Below are 23,200 nucleotides of genomic sequence, written 5' to 3'. Positions count from 1 at the left end.
AACCAACTGAGCCAACTGGGAGCTCAGAGTCAGCTCAGCTCAAGGTGACGTTCAGCGTCAACTCAGCGTCAGCTCAGCTCAACCTTAGTTGTAGGGGGCGCAGCCCACTATCCCTTGCAGGAGTCGGGGAATTGAACTGGCAACCTTGTTGTTGAGAGCCCACTGGCCCACGTGGGAATTGAACCAGCAGCCTTCGGAGTTAGGAGCACAGAGCTTCAACCACCTGAGCCACCGGGCCAGCCCCAGGCATTCTTTTTGAAGGCTCTTTTTTCACCCATCAACCCTGTATGTACTTTGTCCCTATACTCTCAAATCCAATCTTATCATCACTTGAAATGGATTCACTCCCAGGATCTAAAACCGATCTTTACTGTGGTCTATTTTTCACTTCTCTCATGTCCTCACTTCTGCTGGCTTTTGTTTGCACCCTCATTGTGACTCCTTCAGCTTTGGCCCTTTCCTGCTTTACTAGCTTTACTACGTCAGCCTTCATTACCTTTGCTACCACTGTACCTAGTTAGCCATTGCACTGATGGCACAATGCCCAGGCCTGGTCACCTCCATTGCTGGCTTTGCTGGAAAGAGACATGAGACCACACAGGTTGGTCACACCACAAATGGCAGGTTCCTGTGCTCTGGGGAGCTTGCTGGTCCAGCAGTCTTTCATCATCGTCTTCTTGATGTCATAGTGCATTATCCCCAGTGGCTTTCCCAAACCATTTCTAATTTATGTAGTCAGCAAAATTTTGTCCTGATCCTCTTCTCTTTACCTTCTTCCAATACCTATGCATCAGCTACCATGTCTGAGCAGATGACCCCTACATCTTCTGTCATTGGCCTCAATCTGTCTTTCTAAGATGAAAACTCACTTCCACCATCCTTTTTTACATGCTGCTCCCCGCCAATCAGCTACTTCTCTTTATTTCTGTTAACTGCTGTGTTGAATGGGCAGCATTTGCGGAGTATAAACCTAAGACTTGTTTTATCACTTACTGTTCCTTTGACCCCTCCTGAAGGCGTGGTTCATCTTCTGCCCGGGGATAAAGGAGGTGGATAACTCCTCTATTCATTCTTAGATAAGAGGAAGCCTTAAGTTACAAAACATAGTTTGATACAGAAATTAGAATATTTAGTTATTAACACATTGTTTTCATTCAAGCATTTCTTCCCCAGTGAGGGCAGCTATAGGTGGGCCACATGCTCTGGGGTAGAAGTTATGATCAGCTTCTCCTTTTCTCAGGTACCTCTTCCTAGACTCCCCGGCTGCAATTCCTGAATCCACCGGAATTGAAGGAGACTGGAAAGGAGCAGTAAGAGGATGGGTGCATTTTTACTTACTAGGCACTGCCATGGGACGGCTCCATGCTTTCTGGGTGAACAGTTATTTAAACTTGGTTCTTTTTCTTGTGGGCACATGTATGGGCTTTTGCAAATCCTATTCTGGGCCCCTCTGTTACCTTGTGATGTGAACGCATCAATTGGCAGCTGCTGATCCCTTCTTGACTTGTGCTTCCTTGGTACATTCTCCAGCCTAGCACTGCTGGGCTCCTTAGACGGAAAGGCATCCTCTAGGGCAAGATCCCTTTTATAATGACCCCAGCTCATGTTCCTGCTGTGGGTTCCACATCTGGTCCCCAGCAATCATGTATCTTTGATCTGAGGAAGTTCAACTACTATCCAGCTACAACTCTCCTCTGTAGCTACATGATGCTCTCGTTTTCTCAGGCAGAATCTGAAAGCTGTGCCAGGAACACATGTCAAATTCTCTGAGTGATGCCCGTGAAGCTTCTCTCACTGGGTTTAGCATGAAGAAGAGGAATTACCTCCTGTATCGTCCGTCCCCTAGATGGATGTCTGCGTTACTTACGGCAGAGTTTTTTCCCCCAAATAAATCCTCACAAATTCTTCTCAGATTTCCCCTCTCTTGAGTCTTTTATATTCTTCATCTAAATGAGGATCACCATGAGTTGTATAACTGATTCTTCGGTCTTGGCCTTGAGAATTTGTATCTAGCTGGTCTGTCTCACACATCTCCCTTCAGCATCTGATGTCTCTCATATAGCTCAGGACCTCAGTCAAAAGTTCTAATTTAACATCCAGTTTCACATGTTTCCCCTGCCATGCTGGTTTGAAGTCTGAGTCATCTTTGAGTCACACGTTTTTCTTAACTCCCACATCCAATTAGTGAGTAAGTTCCACTGATTTTTCCTCTCAATCATTTCCCCTCTCTTTCCTGCCAACACTCTACTTCAGCCTTCATTATCTCTTGCACATTGGCTACTGCAGAGGTGGCAGTGTGGTCTGGTGGGGAAGTGTTTCTCCTCTGGGCCCAGGTTAATTGGGTTTGAATTCCAGCTCTACCACTTCTTAGCTGAGTAACCTTGGCTAAAGTTACTACATTCCTCTAAGCCTCAGTTTTGTCATCTGAAAAATGGAGATAATAACTACTTCATAGGGATGCATGAGAATTACATGTGATAATAAATGTAGAGTGTCTTGAACATAACAAAGGCTCAGTAAATGTTAGGGAATGTGATATTTATCAAAATTGTCATCTTCTTGTTTAGTTTTACTCCTTCAGTTCTACGTAGACACTCTTATCTGTGGTAGAATGTTTGTAAAACTGCCAACAAAACCCCCTTCTAAGCTGTGAGTGGTCCACTCCCTGGGTTTGGCTATGTGACCTGCTTTGGCTATGTGACGTGCTTTGACCAATGAGACAATACCAAATGTGCCACAAGCAGAGACTTGAAAAGTGTTTGCTTATTTTGGCTTGTCCTCTTTGCTGCTGGGACCCCTTTTGCTACCATGGGAAAAAGGTTGGCTAGCCCTTTAGAGACACATAGTTCAGTGGATATTCACTTCATCTGATTACCAGCACCAAGCACCAGATTAATCAGCATATACAGCTAATTGTAGCCACAGGAGTGAGCCTCGGCAAAAAGAGCAGAATTGCCCAACTCAGGGCAGCTCAAATTGCCACCTCACTGAATTTAGAACTAATAAATTATTGCTGTGTTAAGCCACTAAATTTTGGAATAGTTTGTTACTATTCAGCAACAGTTAACTGACACCTTATCACATTAATTATGTTAAGAACAGATCTAATTTTTTTGTCTTTCTGCTTTGGATGGGATAGTCTTGGTTTATTTCTCTTGTCCTGGCATAGTAATTAATAATACCCTTTTTAACTCTCAAAATAGTTTGGATGACAAATTAAATGGTCACCCTACATCTGCTCAAAATCATTCCTGTTGCCTGTTCTTTTAAATAAACTCTTTTTTGGATATAATCTTTCTCTAATTTTTCTCTCTTTCTTTTATTTTTAACATTTTCTCTGCAATATTTATTTACATTTTTTTTCAATTACAGTTGACATTCAGTATTATTTTATATTAGTTTCAGGTGTATACAGCATAGTGGTTAGACATTTATATAATTTAAGAACTACCCACCTGGCACTATACATAGTTATTAAATATTATTAACTATGTTTCCTATAATGTACTTTACATCCCCATGACTATTTTGTAACTACCAATTTGTACTACTTAATCCCTTCACTTCTGTCACCCAGCCCCCCAACACCCCCTCCCATCTGGCAACCATTAGTTTGTTCTCTGTATCTATGAGTCTGTTTCTGTTTTGTCTGTTTATTTTGTTCTTTAGATTCCATATATAAGTGAGATCACGTGGTGTTTTTCTTTTTCTGTCTGACTTATTTCACTTAGCATAATGCCCTCTAGGTCCATCCATGTTGTTACAAATGGTAAGATTTTACACTTTTATGGCTGAGTAATATTCAGTTGTATACATGTACAACTTCTTTATTCAGTCGTCTATTGGTGGCCACTTAGGTTGCTTCTGTATCTTGGCTATTGTAAATAATGCTGCAGTAAACATAGGGATACATATACTTTTTCGAATTAGTGCTTTGGATTTCTTAGGATAAATACACAGAAGAGGAATTGCTGGGTCATAAGGTAGTTCTATTTTTAATTTTTTGAGGAACCTCCAAACTGTTTTCCATAGTGGCTGCACCAATTTGCAATCCCACCAACAGTGCATCAGGGTTCCCTTTTCTTCACATCCTCACCAATACTTGTTGTTGATTTACTGACGATGGCCATTTTGGCAGGTGTGAGGTGCTTTCTCCTTGTGGTTTTAGTTTGCATTTCTCTGATGATTAGTGATGTTGAGCATTTTTATTATGTCTATTGGTCATCTGTATGTCCTTGTTGGAGAAATGTCTATTCAGGTCCTCTGTAAAATTTTAAATTGGGTTGTTTGTTTTATTGGTGTTGAGTTGGATGAGTTCTTTATAAATTTTGGACGTTAACTCCTTATCAGATGTATCACTGGTGAATAACTTCGCCCATTCAGTACATTGTCTTTTCATTTTGTTGATGGTTTCTTTTGCTGTGCAAAAACTTTTTAGTTTGAGGTAGTCCCATTTGTTTATTTTTTTCTTTTGGTTCCCTTGTCTGAGGAACATATCACTAAGAGCAATGTCTGAGAGTTTACTGCCTATGTTTTCTTCTAGGAGTTTTATGATTTCAGTTCTTACATTTAAGTCTTTAATCCACTTTGAGTTTATTCTTGTATATGGTGTAAAAAGGTAGTCTAGTTTCATTTTTTGTGTGTGTATATGTCCAGTTTTCCCAACATCATTTATTGAGTAGACTGTATTTACCTGATTGTATATTCTTGCTTCCTTTTTCATAGATTAATTGACCATATAGGCATGCATTTATTTCTGGGCTCTCTATTCTGTCCCATTGATCTATGGGTCTGTTTTTATGCCAGAACCATGCTGTTTTGATTATTATAAGCTTTTAGTATAGTTTGATATCAGGCAGTGTGATACCTCCAACTTTGTTCTTCTTTCTTAAATAAACTCTTTGGCTTAGTGTTCAGGAACCTCCATTAGCTTGTCTCAACCTATGTTTCAAAATTTCCCTCCCTGTTCCATGCTTCAGACAAATTGGGCTAAAGATGAATCTCTAAAACATAACCCGTACTTCTCATACCTACATCTAGTCCTTTCCTTATATTGTTTCCCATGTTGTTTTCTTCACCCATCTTAAACTCCTGCTCCATCTTTGAAGCTCCTTGGCAAACATTACTTCTATGACACCATATTCATTTCTCTTAATTGGATTTTGGGCTGCTGTCCCAATCTGTATTCCTACTTCCCTCAACTAAGCCATTTATAGTGGTGGTAACAAAAACGACATCTTATAACACCTTGGCAGTTTATCCTCTCCTTAGGTAGTTTTCATTACTGTGGGTAGCACAATAGCAGACATAGACAATATGTAAATTGTCAGATCTGTGAGGGCAGGGACTGTATGAGGTCTGACAATTAAGTTCATGAACTTGTTCCAATGACATTGCTAACCTTTTTTTTTAATATCAGAAGGGTTATTCATTATGAATTTGTACCAACTGGACAAACAATTAACCAAGTTTACTATTTGGAAGTGTTGAAAAGTCTGCGTGAAAAAGTTAGGACTACCTAAATTTTTTGCCAACAATTCATGACTCCTGCATCACGACAATGCATCAGCTCACACGGCACTGTCTGTGAGGGAGCTTTTAGCCAGTAAACAAATAACTGCATTGGAACACCTTCCCTACTCACTTGATCTGGCCCCCAATGACTTCTTTCTTTACCTGAAGATAAAGGAAATATTGAAAGGAAGACGATGACATTCAGGACATCAAGAGTAATCTGACGACAGCTCTGATGGCCATTCCGGAAAAAGAATTCCAAAATTGCTTTGAAGAGTGGACTAGGCACTGTCATCAGTGCACACCTTCCCAAGGGGAGTACTTCTAAGGTGATCGTAGTGATATTCAGCAATGAGTTATGTAGCACTTTTTCCAAGTTGAGTTTGCAAACTTAATTGTCCGACTTTGTATCTTACTGAATTTTTGTCTCAAATTCTGCCTCTGGGATAACCCAAGCTAAGACAACCTCTATTAATAAAGCAATATTATTAATTAAAATAAAAATAAAGTAGAAACAATGGCAGACAAAAGTAAGTGTCTAGTGTAGTGCCAGGAATCTAGGTGGTGATCAATAAATGTTTATTGAGTTGATTGCAGTTTTGCTTAAAGACTGAGTCCAACGCAGATCTCCATGTCTCTCTATACAGAGTCTTAGATTGAAATCCTGCATGCACGATTGCTTTTGGGAGATACTCCTCAAAGGAAGTGAAAAAGACAGGATTGAGTAGAGGGAGAAACCAACCTAAACATGGTGGCAGCCAGGCTTTAGCCAATCCCATGGGAGGTGTAGAGCAGGGTTGGCCCTTCAGAGTTATCTGCCACTGAGGCAAGGGGACTTCCTAAGCTCAATTCTTTGATGGTTCAATTTAAGGGTTCCATTTAGAGCCCATTGGTCTTTTTCCTTGAAATCAGGCCAACAGTGGCTAGTGCCTACTAGGTCAGAGTAGCTGAACTTTAGGATATCTTCCCCATAACCTTTCGCTGTTTCCAATCTGCTGTGGGCTGAAAAACATAATTTTTCATTCTCTTAGAATTTTTTTAAAATTAGGGTTGGCAAACTTTTATGTAAAGGCTAGGTAGTAAGTCTTTAAGGCTTTGTGGGCCATATAGTTTCTGTTACAATGACTCAATTCTGCTGTTGTGCAACAGCAGCCATAGACAATATGTGAACAAGTGAGCATAGCTGTGTTTCAATAAAACTTTATTTATAAAAACAGGTAGCAGGCTGGATTTGTCCATAGGTTCTTGTTTGTTGTCTACTGGTCTAAATTAAGACTAAATCAATTTTATGTAATTTTCAGACATGTAGAGTCTCAAGCATTTTATTTTATTTTATATATTTATTTTTATTGGGGAATGTTGGGGAACAGTGTGTTTCTCCAGGGCCCATCAGCTCCAAGTCATTCTCCTTCAATCTAGTTGTGGAGGCGCAGCTCAGCTCCAGGTCCAGTCGCTGTTTTCAATCTTAGTTGCAGGCGCGCAGCCCACCATCCCATACAGGAATTGAACCAGCAATCTTGTTGTTAAGAGTTCGTGTTCTAACCAACTGAGCCATCCAGCCACCCCATCAACAACTCAGGGCAGCTCGTTGTCTTCAATCTAGTTGTGGAAGGTGCAGCTCACTGGCCCATGTGGGAATCAAACCAGCAACCCTGTTGTTAAGAGTTCGCTCTCTAACCAACTGAGCCATCCAGCCTCCCCTCAAGCATTTTATTTTTAATGTATGATTTCTTAGGAAGTTATACCCAAACAAGGAACTAAATCATGAAATGAGATCCAGGAACTGTGGGGCTTAATATATCAGATAAAGAAAGGAATTCCTAGTTTTACAAATATGGAGGTTCTGAGACATCTATGCACTAGGCTTAGAGAGCAACCAGCATAAGAGGAAAGTTTCTAGAAAAAATAAAATGGAGCAGATAGGCATCTGACCATGTAGAAAATAGTATTGATATGGGTTTTATAAATTTATTGGGGAGCTTGAGAGAGAATTAATGATAGGTATACCGAAAATGTAAAAATGAAAAATAAGCCAGTTATTAACTCCTGGAAAATTATAGGTTGTACCTGAAAGGAACTGTATAGTATAATAAATGACTCAGTCAAAATCAATATTTATATAACTCTAATAAAATAAACTCTGAATATTAATTTAATCACATATTGGTTGTAATTATTGTATGGGAGGAGGGAAAGGAACAAGGTATGTAAGAGAGATTTGTAAGTCAGGATAGTTGTAAGAGAGCTAAAATCTTATCATCCATACTAGCAAGTCAATAGATAATAACTGAAATGTATGAATTCAGAGATAGCAACATGAGCACATCATTTGAGAAAATGGAGGGAAATACCAGAAGAAATTACTGCAAGTGCTTAAAGTATTTCTTTGGAATGCAGGAGTAAAAATTAAATGGGGTGGGACCGAAATCTTCTGCTTTATTTTTATTTTAAAGTCCATGTCTGATAACTCTGATATCTGAATTATCTGTTGGTCTGTTTCTACTACCTGTTTTTTTTCTCTTGGGCCTGTCTGTTGGCACAAATGGACATTTTTTATTAACTGCCACACATTATGTATGAAAAACTATAGCTGCTTGGGTGATATTACCTTTGCCAAAATGTTTTTTAAATTTTTGTCAGGCAGTTAAGTAGGAATACATTGCTTTAATTCAGTTATTAGTTGATTTGAGATTGGGTTTCAGTTTTGTAAGGCCTGGTCTATTTCAGTTTAACTTTACTCTTAGAGTGTAATCCTTTAGAGGTCCTAATTAAGTCTGGGGCTGTTTAGTTGAACCCCTCCACTTTGACAGTTGTGAATTCCAGGTTTTATCTCACCAGTTTTGTGAGACTGTGGATAGCTTGTTTTCCCCACACTCTTACAGGTTATTTTTTTTCTGGGAGGATTTACTTAATAAATAACTTGCTCCTGAATTCTTGGTTAAGGTTCTGCCTCTGTCGTAACCCAAGATACGACAGCATCTATTAATAAAGCAAAATTAGATGGGCAGACAAAAGTAAGTCTTAGGGATAAGTTAATCCATCTCTCAATTATATGCAGGTCAAAACAGCCCACACAGGTCTGTGTTCCATCCTGAGGACCACGGAAAACTAACCTTTATTTTACTTTACTTTTATGATTGATTTCATAGCTGCTCATTTATTTCTGGTTAAGCAGAGGTTGAGAAAGAAATAAAGGGAGGCTGACTTAGAGTCTCTGTCAGATATTTTGGTTTCTGTGTGGCTCAGCTTAACCCCGTTATGAGAAAGCCACAGTTAGGGACTTCCCTCTCAGAATTCTTCTAAAGAGATTGATTCCAAAACATTGGAACTTCTTACTCACAATTTCTTAACCTGCTGTGCACATCTGGCATTTGCTTGTACATCAGAGAAATTTTTTCTTCCTCATTTGAACCTAGCTTATCTGCCGGTAGGTTTCCTGTAGGGTGTAGGACTAGCTGAGCATGACCTTGAAACACCCCTGGGAATCCTTTAAATTCTGGAATACTTTACATATTACCCTTAGAGATAAAATAATTTTAGTGACAGTTTTACCCCTTATGTCCATTTTTGAGTTCAAGAAAAGCAAAATAATTGCCCTGAGGATCTCCTAATTGACATTCAAAGAGATTTAGTACAGGATATCAATAAAAGAGATTTAAAATAGATTTTGCAGAGAAAAATACAGACGAGTTTACTGTGCAAAAATCTTAAATTTCATTGGGCTTTTACAGAATCAATACTTCACAGTTCATAGTGACTGCTCATTCATAGTCTTGAGATGAGTTATTTTTGTAACCATTTTACAGATGAGGAAACTTGGTTCAGAGAGTTCCCCACACATTTGCATGTGGAAAAGCCAAGTATAGAGCCCAGTGTTAATTGATATTTAACCCAGCTCTTTCTACCACTTGTTAAGCTAATGTGGAGGTGGTGATGCAGTTGTGGTTGCTTAAAATCAGTCTGTATGGCCTTAAATGCCACCTCCACTCTCTACTAACCATGGGACCATGGGGAAATGACTTAGACTTTCTAAACCTTAGTTTCCTAACCTGAAAATTGGGATTTATGTAAAATTCATATGGACAAGAAAGGATAAAGACTCGGCAAGAGATTTCAAAGATGTTGGAGACTGGGGGTGGGTTGGCGGAAATGTATCTTACCTGATAGTAAGATTATGGATGAAACTATTGCATTAACGTGGTCAAGTATTGGTTTAGGGATAGATAACCAGACTGAAGAAAGAATTTTTTAAGACCACGAGGGAAATTGGATCATGACCTGAGTTAATATCAAAGAGTTATTGATAATTTTGTTAGGTGTGGTAACATAATTGTATTTATGTAAAGAATTGCTAAAGAAATGCCTATATTGCATTAGATGTGTAGCAGTGAAATGATACAATGTGTGCAATTTACTTTAAAACACTTCCACCAAAAAAAAAAAAAAAAAAAAGCTAGTTAAGCAAATGTGGCAAAATCTTGATAATTACTAAATCTTGGTGATGGATTTATGGAGTTTGCTTTATTTACTCTCCCTGCTTTTATAATGTTAGAAACCATTTATAATAGAAAGGGTCTATCCAGAATTTGACCACTTCCTCACTCCTTGCACTACCATTATCCTGGTCCAAGCCACCACCCTTTCTCTTGCAATCATCTGCAACATGTCTTTGCTCATCCCTTACCTCCCTAGAGTCTAATCTCAGTACGGTAGCTAGAACGATCCTTTAAAATGTTAGTCATACCATGACATTCCTCTGCACAAAACCCTCCAGTGGCTCACATCTCAAAGTAAGTAGCAGCCAGAGTCCTTTTGAAATCCTGTCTGCCCATCACCTTCTGGCCACCAGAGTGCCCCTGCATTACTTCTCTGCCCTCACCCCATAGTCCTTTCTTCCTGTCTCACACTGTTTGGACACATCCAGTATGCTCTCGCTTCAGGGCCTTTGCATTTCCTGTTTCCTTTTTCAGGACAGCTTTCCCACAGGATGTTAGTGTAACTCCTTCTCTCCTCTCCCCCAGATCTTTACTCAAGTGTCACCTTTTCAATGAAGTCAACACAGCTCATGACATCTACAACTGGACTCTGTCCTCTACTCCTGGCCACACCCCTTCCTCTTTTCCCGAGTGAATTTTCTTCCTAGTACTCCCCTTCATTCCACATGCTGTGTATTTTATCTATTTATTCTTTTATTGACTGTCTTCACTCTCGAGAATGAGAACAGAGATTTTTGTCTATTTTGTTCTTGGATCTCGCTTTCGTGCTTACAACAGTGCCTGACAATGCTGAGGTGCTCATATTTTAAAATCTCATTTATTTTATTTTTTTTATCTATTTTTTCATCATTAATGCAAGGTAGCATTGCATAGGGCAGGAGAAGGGATCTTGATCTAGAGTGGTTTGGTTTGAATTTCAGGTCTGTCATTAGCTAGCTGGAAATGTGACCTTGGCCAAACCATTTATTCTCTCTGAGCCTCAATTTGTTCATGTCTGAAATGGGGAGAATACTCATTGCTTCTACAGTCCATGATTATTATTAGCATCAGAATGAAAATTAGTATCCAAGTGTTAGGAATCATTACTAACAATTACATAGTAATGCTTATCATTTATTGAACACGTAGTATGCTCCAGGCACTGTGCTTAGAATTTAATATAGAGAGTATACATATAAAATTTCATTTAATCATCACAACTATCATATGACCTGAGATTTTTTTATTTTTTTATTTTACAGATGAGGAAACTGAGACTCAGGGGAGTTAAATGGGGTTTGTCCAAGGTCACCGATATACTAAGTGGCAGATCAGATATTTTACTTATGGAGGCTCTAACTTTTAATCTGCTTTATGTTATGTGGATAGGATTATTAAATCCAGGCTTTATGCTTCTGAAAGACAAGTATTTACTTTCTAGCTAGGATGTTACTGCTATTTGTTTTCACTTTTACTGAAAAACAATTCGAGGATCTTAGCATCAAAGTGACAAGGCCTTTCTCTTAGAGTCACATAACTAGCTCTTATATATGAAGATTTGAAGAGAAGAAGAGGTCAAAGATGGAATGGTGACAAAGCGTCTCCAGAGCAATTCTTTTTAGACTCTATTTAAACACAGCCTAGTGGCAGGGACAGAGAAAAGTTCAGGGCCATTGCTGCTTCTCTGAAAATAAATGTTCTCTTCTAGAAAATGCCACGATGGTCTTCATTTTGCAAGAACCAGAGTTTAGTTTCAAGTGCAGGTACATTTTGAAGTTTGGAAAATATCAATGGCTTTGTTTTTTGCTGCAGCTGAAGATTATCATTAATAGAAATCAGGTTCCCACACCATCTTCACCCTTCCCATCATGTGGCTAAGAGTCAGGTTATTGAAGATAATCAGGGAGGTCTCATGTTTTCCCTGTCCAAATACTCTATCTTGGAGTACATGCGTGGTTATCCTGCTAAGATAAAGAAAGAAAATCAAAGTCATTCTTCCACCACCAACAACCTTTTGTTTCCTGACAGGTGGGTAGGAAAGGAGGAAATGACAGTGCAAAGAGAAGAATCATCCTGTAGGTCGAAATGGCAAGAGTTTGCAGAAATGGAATTACGGTTATCTTTACTGAACTCAAACTATTTGGGCAAGGGAAGAATATGAGTCTATTAGAAGGCACACATGCCCTGAGGAGGACGCCTCAGGGGGAGGCTGTGGCTCAGAAACCAGAACTAGGCCTTTAATGCCATTAGGACATGCATTTCTGTGTCTCAGATTGACTTCTCCCACATAGTTGGACATGGCAACCAGCAGGCCCTCACCACCTTTCATTTCATAGCTTCAGCTGCAGAGAGGGAAACATTTCCTGTCCTTTGCTTTATGACAATATAATTGACATATAATATCGTGTAAGTTTAAAGTGTGCAATGTGTTGATTTGATACACACTTATAGTGAAATGATTATCACAGGAAGGTTAGTTAACACATCCATCGCCTCACATAATCACAGTTTTTCTTCTTTTGTGGTGAGCACATTTAAGATCTACTCTTTTAGCAGCTTTCAAGTATGTAATACAGTATTGTTAACTATAGTCCTTATGTGGTACCTTAGATCTCTGGTATTTATTCATCTTATAACTGGAAGTTTGTACCCTTTGACTAACATCTCCCATTTCCCTCATTCCCTAGCCCTTGGCAATCACCATTCTACTCTCTGTTTTTGTGTTTGGTTTTCTTTTTCTTTTTTTTTTTTAAATTCCATATAAGTAAGATCATACGGTATTTGTCTTTTATTTCACTTAGCATAAGGCCCTCAAAGTCCATCCATGTGGTTGCAAACGGCAGGATTTCTTTTTTTCCCCCTCCCCTTTCTTGCACCTCCTCCCCTACTCCGGTTCAAGCTTGTTGTTTCTCAGTCTAGTTATAGAAAGTATACATAGGACACAGCTCCCTGGCCCATGCTGGTATTATGAGCCTTGTGTTCCCCGCCCCCCCAGCTAAGGCAGTTGGTCTCTGGTCATCGGTCGGCTACTCACTGCAGCTCTCACCAGCTGCTGGCTGTTCACACTGGCTGCCGGCCACTCACGCTGGCCACTGGCCACTCATGGCAACACACGGTAACCCACAGCAGCCCACGCAGACCTCTGGCTGCTCACAGCAGCCCAACTCCAGGGAGAGCTGTTGTTCACAATCTTAGCTGTAGAGGGCGCGGCTCACTGGCCCATGTGGGAATTTAACTGGTGATCTCAGCGTTAGAAGCACTGTGCTCCAACCACCTGAGCCACTGGGCCGGCCCGATATCTTTTTTTTTAATGGATGAATAATGTTCCGTTGTGTACATATATATGCATATACGAGGTCTGACAATTAAGGTTGCGAACTTGTTGCAACGATATTGCTAAACTTTTTTGATGTCAGAGGGATTATTCTGTATGCATTTGTACCAACTAGACAGTTAACCAAGTTTACTATTTGGAAATATTGAAAAGTCTGTATGAAAAAGTTAGATGACCTGAACTTTTCACTAACAATCCATGGCATCATGACAATGCACCAGCTCACAGGGCACTTTCTGTGAGGAAGTTTTTAGCCAGTAAACAAATAACTGTATTGGAACACTCTCCCTACTCACCTGATCTGGCCCCCAGTGACTTCTTTCTTTACCCAACGATGAAGGAAATGTTGAAAGGAAAACATTTTGATGACATTCAGGACATCAAGGGTAATACGATGACAGCTGTGATGGCCATTCCAGAAAAAGAGTTCCCAAATTGCTTTGAAGGGTGGTCTAAGCACTGGCATTGGTGCATAGCTTCCCAAGAGGAGTACTTAGAAGGTGACTGTAGTGATATTCAACAATGAGGTATGCAGCACTTTTTCTAGCATGAGTTCACGAACTTAATTTTCTCACCCCATATACTTTACACTATACATAGTGGCTGACCTTAATCAGGGAAGTAAGAAGGGAAGGAAATTTGGAAGTCCTTCATATTTTACTCTGTGTGGTTGCCAGAATCTTTTACAAGGGTGTATCCATGTACCACATACATAATAAAATCAAACAGAATACAATCCAAAGCATCCTCCAAGGGATCCATTGATCTGGGATGAAATGTTTTTAGGTCTCTGACTGTTTCATTTAAAACTTTGTGTGTCCCTTATAGGTTGGATTTAATCCCATTCAGTTTAGAGCAAAGGTTCTTGAATGGAAGGTCCTATAGAACATACATGCTCCTATCCCTTCTAAATGTCTGCTACATACATAGAGATATGTAGCAAATGGGGTATAAAATGAAGTTTAAGTTGGGGTTTTTGTTCTCAATGAGTGTACAATTAAGAAGGCAAAATATATAATACAAAGTCAATATTAATATACTTGCTAGAGGTCTTAGCACTGGAACTTCACCAGCCTGCTTTCCCATGGTGTAAAATGTAGAAGTTGGGCTAGATGATCTCTAAGGGGTCTTTAGTTGGATAGTATAGAATTTTGTGACTTTGTTGTAGGCTGTTCAAAATTAAAAAAAAAAAAAAGTCATGAGGGGTCAGGGCTGGTATTAGATGCGAGCTTTAGCAACCCAGGAAAGAATTCAACATCCCTTTGGATCACTTGGAAAATATTTCTTTTTTTTTGGAAAATATTTCTGACACATGTATTCTCTTTGAATATAAGAGTAGGGAAGGTAGCTAGAAAATTACATTTTTACGCAATCCTTAGCTTAAAAGCAGGAAGTACCAATGGAGAAAGAAAAGGAGCAGAAAACCAATCAGTGATCTCAGGAAAGCTTGTACACAGTCAAAGCAAATGGACTGTCTGTTCACAATGGACTCTCAATCCTTGGCTAAATAGTCAGACAAACATTTAAGAGAAACTCAGAACCAGTTTCAAGGTGAGTGGTGGAGAAAGCTTTTTGCCCACTCAGTGGGGCTAAAAGCTTTTGGACAAGTGCTCAGGGCTTGCAAATGAGAGAGAGGCAACAGAAGGAATTGTGTTGGGGAGTAGTTAAAAGCAGTCTGGAATAAACAGCTTTTCAACAAGACACTGTTTGTTGTTGAAAAGCCACTCTGCGCAAGCCCTGCTTTTCACTTCCAAGTCACGGCAGCAGGAAGATTTAGGAAATGGACAGGACCAGTAAATGTAAACAATGAACCACAGTACTCTTCACATACATTGCACTCCTGTTCCCTGCTTGCCATGATGTTTTAATCTACAAGGGATATGTTAAAAAACGAAAACAATGTACCCCTCCCCCATTATAAAGTAGCACAGATTTGAAGACATAGCTTTGGAAGAGGCTGGATAGCAAAGGAGTTAAGGTCTGATACCAGGCAGGCCTATTGTGTACCCTTGGGAATATAGCTTAACCTCTCTGAGCGTCAGTTTTCTCATCTGTAAAATAGAGATAATAATGGTAATTACCTTGTAGGATTGTCATGAGGATTAAAGGTAATTCACTTCAAGTATTTAGTATCAGACATGGAACATTGTAAATAAACTCTGAGTCAATAGTAGATATTATTACCATTATTATTTTTATTAAAATTTTTTTTTCTTATTGGGGAACAGTGTGTTTCTCCAGGGCCCATCAGTGCCAAGTCGTTGTCCTTCAGTCTAGTTGTGGAGGGCGCAGCTCACTGGCCCTGTGGGAATCGAGCTCATGCTTTAACCAACTGAGCCATCCGGCCACCCCTACTATTTTTATTTTGAAGACTGCTTTGGTATAGAAATACAACTCTGCTTCAGCAATTGTAGAGAATAATTTTGGTTACTTTCTTCTGTGACTTTGGGAGTCTTTAGATGTAGTTAGAAAATCACCCTAGGAAGGACTAACTCCTGGAGGGCTCTGCCCCGGCCCCATGTCTCCTGTAAGTGTAACCAGTCTCCAGGCTTGGTTAAGCACCATTTCTTTCAGGACCTCACAGGCCAGAATAGGTCTTTTCCTTGTCTTTCATATCCCTTTCCACAATTGTAATTAGGGAGTAATTTGTGTCATTATTTGTTGAATGTATAAACAGTATAATTAACAAAAAATTAAAAACATAACTTTTGTCAAAAATATATAGTGAGTACACATCAAAAATTTATCTAATTCAGGAAACTAGCAGGATAACTGAGCTGGTTCATAGAACATTTGTCAATTGGGAAAGTCATGCTGAAGCGAGTTTGTTGCATTACATACAAAATAGGTTAATACCATACAGGGCAATAAAACGATATTTGTACAAGGCCCAAATCATTTTCATCTCCACTAGACAGATGTCTAAGTGTACAAGTTAACAAATAACTTCACAGATGCTCAGCCTTAATCAGTGTGAAATAATAAATAAAGGAACATCCTGCTAGAGAATGAAATAATCCCTGGGGTGGGGGCAGGGGCTAAGTAAAGTTTTAATATGACTTTGAAATGCCATGATTTGGATTATTTTACTTAACAAATGTCTGTCTCGTCCTGTAGAAGGTAAGCTCCTTGGTGTTGGGGACCCTCGTATTCTTGTATGTCCAGCCTTGCACAGTGCCTGCTTGGCAGGTAAATCAAGACTTCTGGGTTTGGGGTGAGGCCTGTGATGTCTTTGTTGCAATATCTTGTTGGCTATGCCCTCTGGGATGTGCCTTAGCCCCGTTTCGTGAAGCCAATCCCCATGGTAGAGGCAGTCGGTCTCTATACTCACATTCTGTGTCCTCGATTTTATTTTAGATTTTTGTATTTAAGTTCAAAAGCAAGATTGAGCTATCATTTAGTCTTTTCTCTTGGTGCCTTCAGGTTTTATGATCAAAACCACATTTACTTCATAAAAATGAGTACATACTGTTTTCTATATTTTGGAATAGTTTTGGTAACAACAAGGGAGTAAACTGTGTTTTGGAAATTTAAGAAAATACTTTAGTGATCCCATTAGTGCCATTTGTTTTTGGGGAACATAAACTTTTTATAGCTGTTTCTACTTCTTCTGTGATTAGCTCTCAATTTTGTGACAGCTCAGTTTATTATTTCGTACTTTAACAGCTGTCCATAGAACAATGATAATGGTAATTGTTAATATGTAGGTTAGAATATCATTCCTATTTTAAAACAGTTGTTTCTATTTATTCCCTTAATTTTTTTTCCTCACCCCACATTTTACTACTTTTAATAAATTTGCTAATTCTCCCTTTTTTGTTTAATTGGGATTTTCTTTTCTTTTTTTCTTTTTCTTTTTTTAAAATTAAAGTTTATTGGGGTGACAATTGTTAGTAAAGCTACATAGATTTCAGGTGTACAATTCTGTAATACATCATTTATATATCACATTATGTGTTCACCACCCAGAGTCAGTTCTCCTTCCATCACCATATATTTGATCCCTCTTACCCTCTTTTACCACCTTCCTCCCCTCTTACCCTTTGGTAACTACTAAACTATTGTCTGTGCTTTTTTGTGTCTTTATTTGTTTGTCTTGTTCCTTTGTTGTTTTCAGTTTTATATACCACATATTAGTGAAATCGTATGGTTCTTGACTTTTTTGACTGACTTATTTAGCTTAGCATAATAATCTCAAGATCCATCCATGTTGTCACATTGTTTTTTTCTTTCTTATTAATACAGAAATATAAGTGTTTTAAATAACACTTTGGTAGCACTCTATCAATTTTAATATGGCAATATCATTCCAAAATATTCTATTAGGGAATTATTTTTCTTGATGTAGGAAGTATTTTTTTTAATGATACAAAATAAATTTATTTTGTATTAAACAGTGAAACAAGTACTTTTTAAGTCACAGAATAATCTTTCATATTTGACCGTTCCACATGTTTAGAATGTGCAATGCACAGCTATATGAGAATACGTACTTTGCATGAATATTTACATGCTGATGTGATATGAATTAGTTGTTGCTATGAAATAGATCGTATGCATACATTTAAAAATACTACTAATAATTCTTAAAAGAATACATATGGGCTCATACTCTTGTCTACAAAATTAAACATGACAGTTTGATGTGGGAAGTATTTAAACACTTAAATTTTTTTATATGATGTGGGGCTTTAAATTCTGCATGTATTTAAAACCTCTGGTTCATTGATCTATGATTTATATACAATCGAATTTACCCCTTTTAACCACGAGTTTAATGAGCTTTGAAAAATGTATACAGTTGTGTGACAACCTACCACAGTCAAGATTTAGAACATTTCTATCACTGCAGAAAATTTCCCATGCTCCTTTGTGGCCAATTCCTTACCCTACCCATGGTTTCTGGCAACTACTGATCTGTTTTCTGTCTGTATAGTTTTGCCTTTCATAGAATGTCATATAAATGCAATCAGGAAGTATTAGTCATTTGTGTCTGGCTTCTTTTGTTCAGAATAATGATTTTTAGTTTCACGTATCAGTAGAATGCTCTTTTTTGTTGGTGAGCACACTGCATTGTGTGGATACACCACAGTTTGCTCATCCATTTATTTCTTGAACACTGGGGTGTTTTCACTTTTGGCTATTGTATATAAAGCTGATATGAATTTTGCTTTCACATTTAATTTCTAGTTTTATTGTTTTTAATGTTGTGGAATATTAGGTGTTCTGGTTTCTTTTTGTCTTCCTTCATCAATAATATGATAAATTTTATGAGATCTTTGTATTCTTACAAATAAAGTGTATTCTCTTCTGTCTTTTACATCTCTCCATTGTCTATCTGATTAATGCTATTGATCACCTCTGCAATTTCTTTTATTAATTTATTTATTGATTATTCACATTCTGATTATTTTACAGTGAGAGGCAACATAAGTAGTGATTGCGAGCATTGGCTCTGGAGCTAGATGGACTTCAATGTGAGTTACAGTTTCACCTCTTATTAGCCAGGGTGTCTTGGTGAGTCACCTAACCTCTTTAAGTCTCAGTTTCCTCATCTGTAAAATAGGGAGAACAATAGTAACACCTACCTCAGGTGATGATAAAGTGGGAAAATGTATGTAAAGTGCTTAGTACAGTCCCAGACATTTAGAAAAATCTCAGCAAATGGTAGATTTTGCTATTTTTACAGTGGAATAATTAGGTCTTTAATTTCAATTTATTTCTTATTTTTTTCTTGAATTTCTGGTATTTTTAAAATTGTGTGCGTTATGTTTAGCTGTTGTATGTGACATGTACATTCAGTGTTGTTGGCTTTTTATTCTTTAATTTATAGTTTACTACTTTCATTTAATGACTACTTCATCCTTCAATGCTTTTTACCATGATACTGGTGTTAACTGTTCAGTACTTTTTGTGATTATGATAATTATTTTTATGACTGTTACCATTATGCTTTTGTAACTCTCCTTTTATAAAGTTTTCACAGGGATAGGGGTCCTCCATATCAAATGCTTACAAGGGCCATGCAGACAGTATAATTGTGAGAAGTAGACTAAGGGTAAGACTACAAGTGCTCAGCTGCTGGCCCTGGTTCCAAATCACTTCGCTTGACTTGTTGCATTGCCTTTACAACAACATGCCTGCAGCCTGCAGGCTGCATTTGTCACAACCTGCCTAATCCCTCCACCTGCCTTAGATTTCCCCCTAAGTTTTGTCAGTCAATTAAAAAAATTATTTTGATTGTGTCTATTTTAGCCAGCCAATTGTTGGATTTATTATTTCATACAGACCATATTTTATGTGGAAGTTATGCTTGCTCATATTTATTACAATTGACTCATTTGTAGCATCTACCAGCTGTAACTAAGTTTCGCTTAACTGTTGTTAGCATCTAGATTTACTTCTACTTATATGTTTTCTACAGTGTATTAAAAAATATCTACCTCTGCCTTGACATTTAAAAAATTACACAAATAATACAAGAATATATTGTCATTGTAAAAGATTCTGTACAGAAACTGTACAGAAGCGTAGAATATGAAACATAAAAGAATCTTTTTCATATTCTTCCGTCTACCCATTCTCATTCGCTTCCCAAGGGAAAATCACTGTCAACAGTCTAGTACTTTCTCTATATAATTATACCCACTATATAAATATATTTTAAAAATAAATTATATATCTATATGCTGTGCCATGAAATTCTTTTTTAAAACTACTTAAAACTACGTCTTAAGTTGATATATGGCTCATTCTTTTTAAAAGGTGTGCAGTACTTTATAATAGGAATGTTCCAAAATTCATTTTGTTTGGATAAGAATTTGCATTGTTTTCAATGTTCTGGAATCACAAATGACACAGTAGACAGCCTTGCACGTGCCTCTTTACATAGGAAGAATAGGTACCCACAGTGGAAATTCTTGGTCAAATGGTATGTACACTTAAACATGTTAGGAGATACTGCCAGGTTACTCTTCAAGAAGGCTGAGCCCATTGGTGTAATCACCAATATGTACATAAGAGTATTTTTTAAAAATCTCTTTTGCAAAATGACTTTATTATTTGCATTCCTATCATCGATATCAGCGTTCCAGTTGGTCTGCATCTGCTCAGCATTTGATATTCTATTTTTCATTTTATTCACTCTAATAAGTATGTCATGGTACCTTGTTCTGATTTTAATTTACATTCTCCTAATGCCTAATGATATAGACTATCTTTGCATGTGCCTATTTGCCTTCCTCATTTTCTTTTTGGTAACGTGTCTCTAAAGTAATTTGGTAACGTGTCTTTAAAGTAATTTAAAAAATTGGGTTGTTTTGTTTCTTACTGTTGATTTTTGAGAGTTCTTTATATATTCTGGATACAAATCCTTTGTTGGACATGTGATTTACAAACATTTTCTCCCAGTATAAAGCTTGTTTATTCCTTGCCATTTTAACACTGTTCATAGTTTCTTTGGCCCACAGGAATTTAAAATTTGTATATAAACAAATTTGTTAGTCTGTTTTTTACAGCTTCTGTGGTTAGTGTATTGCTTAAGAAGGATTACTAAAGTTATATGCACTTCATTTTCACGGTTTAAAAATAACATTAAAACCATCAATATACATATTAAACTGTACATTTTTCCAATATCTGCTCCTTCCTTTCTTCCCTCACAATTTCTCATGTTATTAGGTAATTCCAGATTTCTATAATTCTGCATCATCTTTTAGATTAATTTTTTTGTTCTTGTTTTTGTTTTCCCTCTATGCATTGTGTCTAGACTTTTTTTCAGAGTTCATGGGTGACAAACTTTGTGAGTTCTTGAATATTAGAAAATATTAAGTTTTCTTTCATTCTTAAAATACTAGGTAATAATTGCAAGTGAAAAATAATTTTAAGATACTGTTGCATTGTCTTCCTGCCCCCACCATTACAGTGAGAAATGCAGTACTATCAGCTGTATTAATCTATTTTCTTTGGAAGTTTTAGAATTTTTTTTTTATCCTTGGTTGTCTGAAAGGTCACTACCTTGTTCTAGGTATTAGTCCTTAAAATATATTTTTTAAAAATTTATCCTTCCTGTGCCCTTTCAATTTGAAAACCATGCGTTTTTAAAAACCTTGTTCTATTTATTTCTTTGAGTTACTTCCCATTCTAATTCAATCTTTTTTCTATCTGCAGCTCCTCTTAGATGGATATCGGTTTTTATGTTCTACCCAGAGGTTCTCTGTGTGGGCCAAGGCTTTGGTTTTATCTGCTCTCAAATAAAGTAACATGCTTCTCGGAATTTCCATCATCACACTTACAGGCACTGAGTGCTTCCCTTAGAATCACAGGAGCATTCCTCTGGTCATATTTTTTTAAATGATAATGTGTAGAAATTGAAACAAATATAAAGGTACCTTGTCCCTTGCTGGTATTCATTCTCCACACCATGGTGGAGATTTTTCACCTTTAGAAAAATTTAACCCTTCTGGGAAATGGTCAAGTTGAACAACTTGGAGAATTAACAAATCTTGGGAGGCTTCTAGAAGTAGTGTGGTAGGCAGAATAATGCCCCTCCCCCAAAGTCCTAATTTGTCTAGGTCCTAATTCCCACCCTCCCCAAATATGTGAATATGTTACTTTACATGGCAAAGGGTCTTCACAGATGTCATTAGGGACCTTGACATGGAAAGATGACCCTGGAGTATCCCAGTGGATCCAATGTGATTCCATAGTCCTTAAAAGCAGACAACACTTCTGGTTACAGAAAAACGGTGAGAAAAACTTGACTGTCTAAGAATGAGGAAAAGGAGCCATGAACCAAGAATTACAGGTGGTCTCTAGAAGCTAGAAAAGGCAAGGAAACAATTTCTCTCCTAGAGCTTTGAGAAAGGAATACAGCCCTGCTGACACCTTGGTTTTAGCCCGAGAAGACCTGTGTTGGAATTTTGACTTATAGAACTGTAAAGTAAGAAATGTGTATTGTTTGAGACACCACATTTATAATAATTTTTATAGCAGAAATCGGAAACTAACAGAGAGTAATACACTGTTTTGTTTCTGGGTATGTTGGGAAGTAAAAAACAGCTTGCAAGTATCCAATGAGTCTGTTTTGTTTCATTCATTTGCATCATCTGAATCTTCCCAGTTACCAGAAAATACTTTTATCTTTTGGCATATGGTCTGTTTCTGAAATTTCCTTCCTTCCTTTTGTCTGATGTAAAGTTCAGAGGATCCAGTGTTGAGATGGAAGGGTGAGAAATATGGCAAGTAGTGTGAGGAACTGGAGTATACACGTGGCCCCATGCCCCAAACACTTAGCCCCACCCCAGCTCGGAAGTTCCATTATTAGAGAACCATGACTTGCATCTTCTTCAATTTTCAAGAGTTTTCCACTATTACAGGCACTTACATCTCCCTGTGGTAGGAATGGATGGAGCGCATGAAGAGACAGGAGGAGGAGATTAAGGGAACAGAATACGCTGGTAAGTGGAAAGCATCAGTGTCACTTAGCACAACAGTGTTTTAAACTTCCGAACTCAAAACTTGAGAATCTGTCAGGCATTGACATCCAGAAAGGCTGCTTTTCCTGAACCCGTAATCACTTTAAATTGAAAGTCACCTCAGTGACTTTCTTGTGACATCTCTGGATCTTTTGTTTCGTTGAAGTTCAACATGGGCAGCTTCGTGGAAATTTATCATTGCATGGAGAAGATACATTTTGATTCAGAAAAAAAAAACCCCTCAATCTCTTTTTTAATGCCCCAAAGTTAAAAGACACTTGGAATACATTTTAATGTGGTTCATTGAAAGGATTCTTTTTATTTAAACTCTCTACTCATACAAAAGAACAAACTCATTAAATTCTATAATGTCTCCAAGCAAGATGGTGCTACTTAATTGC

The 23,200-nt window shown here is 37.8% G+C and overlaps 1 protein-coding gene across 11 annotated transcripts in view; it reads left to right on the top strand.

Moving 5' to 3' along the window:
* The window catches only part of NR1D2 (nuclear receptor subfamily 1 group D member 2), a 122,276-nt gene that overhangs the window by 83,087 nt on the left and 15,989 nt on the right, over positions 1-23,200 (top strand). For 7 of the 11 annotated variants that reach the window (XR_012489651.2, XR_012489649.2, XR_012489652.2 and 4 more), the window contains one exon: positions 22,701-22,781. The exons of the other annotated variants lie outside the window; for them this stretch is intronic. The gene's annotated coding sequence lies outside the window, so the exon portion shown is untranslated. The remainder of the gene's footprint in view (positions 1-22,700; positions 22,782-23,200) is intronic. 11 annotated transcript variants of the gene reach the window in all.

This window comes from Rhinolophus sinicus, chromosome 5, assembly GCF_057876585.1.
Source record: "Rhinolophus sinicus isolate RSI-liver-muscle chromosome 5, RSI-T2T, whole genome shotgun sequence".
Classification (NCBI taxonomy): Eukaryota; Metazoa; Chordata; class Mammalia; order Chiroptera; family Rhinolophidae; genus Rhinolophus; species Rhinolophus sinicus.
The sequence above is the reverse complement of the archived record's forward strand: the minus strand, read 5'-3'. Positions and strand labels throughout refer to the sequence as shown.